Source organism: Malania oleifera, chromosome 8, assembly GCF_029873635.1.
Source record: "Malania oleifera isolate guangnan ecotype guangnan chromosome 8, ASM2987363v1, whole genome shotgun sequence".
NCBI lineage: Eukaryota > Viridiplantae > Streptophyta > Magnoliopsida > Santalales > Ximeniaceae > Malania > Malania oleifera.
The window spans coordinates 53,960,164-53,966,660 of NC_080424.1; the positions used below are offsets into that span (position 1 = coordinate 53,960,164).

The 6,497-nt window shown below is 34.3% G+C and overlaps 1 non-coding gene across 1 annotated transcript; it reads left to right on the top strand.

The window, feature by feature from the left end:
• The first annotated feature begins 5,957 nt into the window (after positions 1 to 5,957).
• LOC131163205 (small nucleolar RNA R71) lies at positions 5,958 to 6,064 on the top strand. Its single transcript, XR_009138982.1, has one exon. It is a non-coding gene; the product is annotated as a small nucleolar RNA R71 (small nucleolar RNA).
• Positions 6,065 to 6,497: the final 433 nt, after the last annotated feature.

Genomic DNA, 6,497 nt, shown 5'->3' on the forward strand with positions numbered 1-6,497 from the left:
GCCATTCCATAATTCATACGGAGTCTTATTTAGAGATGGTCTAATCAAAACTCTATTTAGAACAGAGCAAACAGTATTTACTGCCTCAGCCCAAAAGTATTTAGGTAGCTTATGTTTGTTAAGCATAGTTCTAGCCATTTCTTGTATAGACCTATTCTTCCTTTCAACTACACCATTTTTCTATGGGGTTCTAGGAGCCGAAAAATTATGAGTTATTCCTAATGAATTGCAGTAATCTTCCATGCTTTGATTTTTAAACTCTCTACCCCTATCACTTCAGATTTTAGTGATAGTATAACCCTTTTCATTTTGATTTTTCTTACACAGAGTTATGAATTGTTCACATGCTTCACTTTGTGACCTAGAAATAGAACCCATGCATATCTTGAATAATCATCAACTATGACGAATGCGTATGATTTTCCTCCTAAACTCTGAGTTGGGTTTGGGCCAAATAAACCTAAGTGTAGCATTTGTAGTGGCCTAGTAGTAGAGTGTTAGAGTTGGTGTATTCCTAAGAGTTGGCCTATTAGAATTTTCATCTTTGTGTATTGCATCCTGGTAGCAGATATATGTTCACATGTGCCTTGAACTTAATTATAAATTGCTTAATTGAACCTATCAGGTACAAGTTTTATAGGAAAATGTCCAATTTACAAACGGCATGCAGCCGAAATTTCGACAGGAATTTTCCCAAAATAAAACCTTGTGCTAAAGATGATTATAATAAAATTAAGGTTAAAACATTTTTGAAAGGATGAGTGAAACCAAATAGATAATTACACTTCATCCTAGCATAATCGTCAGCCGTTTAGAAAGGCTCAGATCCATCCCTATAGAAAGCACATAAATGATCCATATGCTTCACTTTCATCTACTGAATTATTGAGGCTCTTATGAAATCTCTGAACATTATATCCAGTGCTTAAAGACTTATGAATTGATATGGAATGTTCTTGGTTCATGAACATTATTGCATGCCTTAATATATATCTTCTTATGCATCTATAGTCTATAGGGACAACTATACTAATCAAGTGGCAAATGTAATTGACCAATACTCAGTATAATTGATTTTAAAGATTTGGATTGATGACTTATACTACTAAGCATAATGAAATTAATCTTGGTTAGTATAAGTAGTTAAAGAATCTAAGCACGTACTCAAATTGATAGGGGGAGCACCTAGACATAAATTCCTATCTTGTTTTGCTCACAAATATTTTTAGCTTAGATCTATTGTGAACTCACTGTGGCATGTGCATAACTGAAATGATATTGTTGAAAATATTTGTTTATATTGCCACGTGTTGTTTATATTGACCATGTGATCCTTGCCTTAAATTGTTTGACATCTTTAGGATCATCGTGGTTGTGGTTTTCTAGTTTTATTCTTGTATGTGCTCAATTGACAAACCAGAAAATTTGTGCTAAATTTGGACTTGTTTGTTTTAAAATTAAATATTTTTTTTCTGCAAGCACACCCCTAGTACTTTAAGAAAATATCATAAGGGGGATATCTCTCTCTCTCTCTCTCTCTCTCTCTCTCTATATATATATATATATATATATATATATACACACATACATTTATTGTAATACCTTATGACAAGAATTACTTTCAAAACTCAAACTTTTTCTCATGCCTTATTATCATTATTATTTACTATAAGGTTTTATCTTGCATAACTAGTTTGGTAACTTTTGACTCAAACTGAGTTGTACTTCCAAGTGCAAAAGCGTCAAGTTGTATCAAGGATGAGTCCAGGATTGTATTTCACAGGGACCACTGTGTATTAAAGTATTTGTGAAAGTTTAGTGAAATCCTGTTTCTGTAAAATGTGGTTTGAAAATATTTTTGGTCTTTTATGATTTTGAAAAAAATAAACAAAATGGGAGATTCTTGAGAAAAAAAACTATCAAAATGAGACTGAAAATTTATCAATTTTCCAAAAATGTAAACCTACTAACGCAAACAAATTAAACAGATTAACTGAAACAATTTACCAAATACTCGGGTTACGAGTTTAATGTCGGCTTGCTTCCATCGTCTACTCATTCCCCAGGCCTTACTCCTCTTCTTGTTAATCCAATCAAGGCATTAATAAGATGAAATTTTATTACTAAAGCTCGAGTAAATTGGTCACATCCAAACGGAAGAAAATAAAAACTGTCATTAATCATCAACCGATTGTCATGTAAAAATTAGTTGATGAAAACCCTAGATTAAATCAAGGTTTTGATGTGCCTAACGTCAACAACAAAACAAGAAATAAGAGCCAGCGATTTATCAACGATGCTTTCAATTTTCAGTTTTAACCAAATAAAAGTTTATCAATAATATCATAGGAGAACTAACAAATCATGAAAAGTAAACGACGTTGACCCACAACCCGAGTTACCGAACTTAGCCACTCATGCTTGCAATCCCAATTTTTCGAGTCAAATTAATTCCACAATAAACCATTGCAATGATAAAATAAAATAAAAACAAATTAAAAGAACAATATTCTAGTTATATACTAAAACTAAAGAACTAATTAATCTAACCTAAAATCATTCCAAATATTAGCTTCAATGTATACTAAATTAAACAACTTAAAGTAGTTTTGAATCATTCAAAATAAAAAACTAAAAAGAACAAGAATTTAATTAATCCATAAACTACTCAAATAATAAAGTGAAGAAAAATATTCAATCTAATATTAAACTAGACAAATAAAGTATTGAAACAACCATAAAAAAATATCTAAACAAGAGAGAGAGAGAGAGAGAGAGAGAGAGAGAGAGGGTGAATGTTGCCATGAGAAGCTCTCCAACACAGCAGCTACTGCTGCTGTGATCTTCCTTGTGCAGCAGTCCGCTGCCCGCAGCAGCCCCCCACACGGCTCCCTTGAAGACTTCCCCAAAAGAAAACCTAAAAACTATTTCTTTTATTTTTTTCCTTTCTAGCCCCTTTCTTTAACTTTTCAAAGCAAAAAAAAAAAAAAAAAAAAGAAACAACACAAACCCACCCACACACCCAGCGCCCAGCACTCAAAAGAATGACCCGACTGCATAGCCGGGTCAAATCAACTCATCTATTTATTTTATTTTTTTCTTCTTTCTTCTTTTTGCTAACACCTAAACCATTCTGAATTTTCAAAGCCAAATTTGACCTAGTAAACATCAGTATCTCTCAAAGCTCGAAACACTAAAGTTGTAGATAATCATTTCCTTTTTCTCCAAAAATTTGAATCGTCTCGATCGGGGCTCGAACGGAAAAGTTATACATGAAATACAAATAGGTGTCGGTTTTTGTTCCGGAGACTTTTCCTACGATAAAAAATTATCAAAAATTCGTAAATTGCACAATAAAACTCAAGAATGATAATTTTGACACTTTATTAAAATATTGGACAAATTTGGATATTTAATTAAAAATATAAGCTGTAAAAACCGAGTTAAAGTGCCCAATTACGCAGTTTTAACGCGTAATCACACCTCCCAACTAACGTTTTGCTAGTCTCTAGCAAATAACGTGAATACATTCAAACCAAGGGAGTGACAACTGAAATTCCAATACTTATGAAAATCACATGCCATGAAAAATATGCTCAATGAGTTTAGGAACACAGGACACTAATTAACCCAAGTTAAGTATCAACTGGAAAATTTATACACCATCTAGTAACTCAACCAAGGTAATGGAGTGTAACGCAGCTTACGTGTACAAGAAATGGTTAGAATTCCAAAATTGACTACCAATAGGCATTAACAGTTTCAATCACAACAATTAGTCTAAGACAACCGTACGGTCTTACTCTAATTCAAAACCATTGTATTGACGACTTTCACACTATTACACTTTAAAAGGCACCCACTTTTTATGATTAGTTAGGACCCCGGTAGTAGGTAGCCATTTCTAGTGCATAAATGTACAACGGTGGCTTTCACGCTACTATGTTTCAAAAGGTACCCACTTTTTTTGTTTAGTTAGGACCCCGGTAATAGGTAGCCCTTTCCAATACACAATTGCTTCCCTCTTTTCTTTTCTTTCTTTTTTCTTTTTTTTTTTTTTGATTTTTTTTTTCAATCAATCCCTGGCTTGTTTATTATTTTCATTTGCTTCAAATCCTTTTTTTTTAAGCCATTAGGATATGGTTCATTAGAGTCCCAAATAATTAAAGTGTATATCGACCAAATATGGTCTAAGGTAGTCATTCTAAGTTTTCTAACCTATGTAGTGTGTGCAGTAAGACTTTCAACCTCCTTCCCTTGGATGAAACTAAGTGAAATGGATAAAAATCTCTTTTGATTTAAACCTTTTGATTGCACTACATCATACATGTTCCATATCCTCAAGGAAAAAAAAAAGGTGGCATGTAACGTTCACAAATGAGGAATTTAGCATGCTTTGAGCTCCATGATAGTATTTTCCCAAGGTAAACCAACATATGTTTAAAGCATGCAAACCACGGGATAATTTCTCTTCCACCCCCCAACTAAAATGGAACATTGTCCTCAATGTGAAAGTATAGGGGAACTAGAAAAACTGTGCACGGGAAAAGTAGGGTGTACCTGGGTGGAGAAATAATGGAAAAGGAAAACTGAACTAAATGAAAATGTACCTATCAATAAACTAAAAATAAGATAGAATGAAACAAAATGAAAACAAAGGAAACCAAAACATCATAGTGTGTCTGGAGGAGGCTTAGGAGGAATTTCGTCTGGTGGGTGCAGATTTATAAATTGAATTGGCAGGTCTGCAAATTTGAGCCGCCACAATGGGTCAGTTTTGTTATCTGCACAGAAATGATCTCTGAATAAATCAATGCTCTCCACAATATCAGACAACACATTTTCAAATTGTCTTTCTTGTTTTAACAAGAAAGGATCCTTATCAAGTATAGTTTCCAGGAAATATACTTCTTTAAGAACCGGTCTTTGAGGAAAAGTTTTCAGAACAATTACCTTTGGTTCTTCAGAAGCATCAACATTAAAATTTGTACCTGGTTCCTTGAAGGTTAAACTCTCACCATTCTGCTCAACTTCTTTATCTAGTGCACCAGTCACCTTACCATAGCTGAGATTTGCTTCGGCATTGCAATCATTGACATTTGCTTCAATATAGGATGACGGTTCCATGATTGCAATCTGCACTTGAGTATCTGGCTGGGCTTGAAATTGGGATTCATCTATCTCCAAAGCATTCAATAATGTGTTCAGCCTAGTCAATTCGGTGCTTATCTCGTTGATGGCTTGAGAAGTTTGAGAGTTGATCACATTTTGGCTTGCCATGAACTATTGCAAGCTAACGGTTAGCTGCTATATGGAATCTTCCATTTCCCTTCTTTGCATTGAAGGAGGCTGATTTGCAAAGTAAGAGGGTCCCAAGTCTTGGCCAGATGCTGCAAAAGGAATGTATTAACTTTGTCCCTGGGGAGATGGCTCCACTTGGTCATTCATCCAACTGAAAATTGAATGACTTCTACAACCTGCATTGTAAGTATCAAAATAAGGTTCATAAGAAATCTCAGAAACCATATACACCGGGTTAGACTGATCAAGCAAAACTTCCTTAAGAGCAGGAATAGTTGGACATGCATCAGTTGCATGCCCTGGATCCTCACATATGCTGCATTTTTTAGAAGATGATGGTAAAACATGCATTTCATTTACCTCCTTAAGCTCAATGGAATCTAACTTTTTGGACATCAATGCAAGCCTAGCATTCAAATCATCAACTTCTTCCAATTGATACTTACCACCCCCACTAATACATTTTTTTCTTTACAAATCTATCATACACATTAGAGACATCCCAAGATTGGGCGTTTTCAGCCAAATAATCAAAATAGTCAAAAGCTTCTTCAGGCTCTTTATTGAAAAACTCACCATTGCACATTGTTTCTACAAATTGCCTCATCTTTGGTTGCAACCCCTCATAGAAAAAATTGATGACCCTCCAATTCTTATACCTATGGTGAGGACATGCATTTAAGAGGTCTTTGAAACGTTCCCAACACTGATAAAATGTTTCCACATCCTTTTGGCAAAAATTCATGATTGTCTTTTCAAAGCATTAGTTCTTTTCATGGGAAAATATTTCTTTAAAAACTCAGTTTACATTTCTTTCCAAGTCCCAATGGATCTTGGCTTTAAGGAATAAAACCAGGTTTTTGCCATGTCTTTTAAAGAAAAGGGAAACAATTTCAGTCTTATTACCTCTTCAGTGCATGTTCTATCCATGAATGTGGAACACACTTCTTCAAACTCTTTAATATGCAAATATGGGTTTTCAGATTCAATGCCATGAAAATGAGGTAACAATGGAATCATCCCAGGTTTAAAATTAAAAGCATTTGCATTCAAAGGTAGAATAATGCAAGATGGGGTACTGGTCCTAATGGGTTGCAAATATTCTCTGAATGTCCTATTAGGGTTCTCCATATCATGAGGTTCATTCTCAGTCATGGTGCTACGTGTGTCAGATTGTGATTCAAGTGATTCAAGTG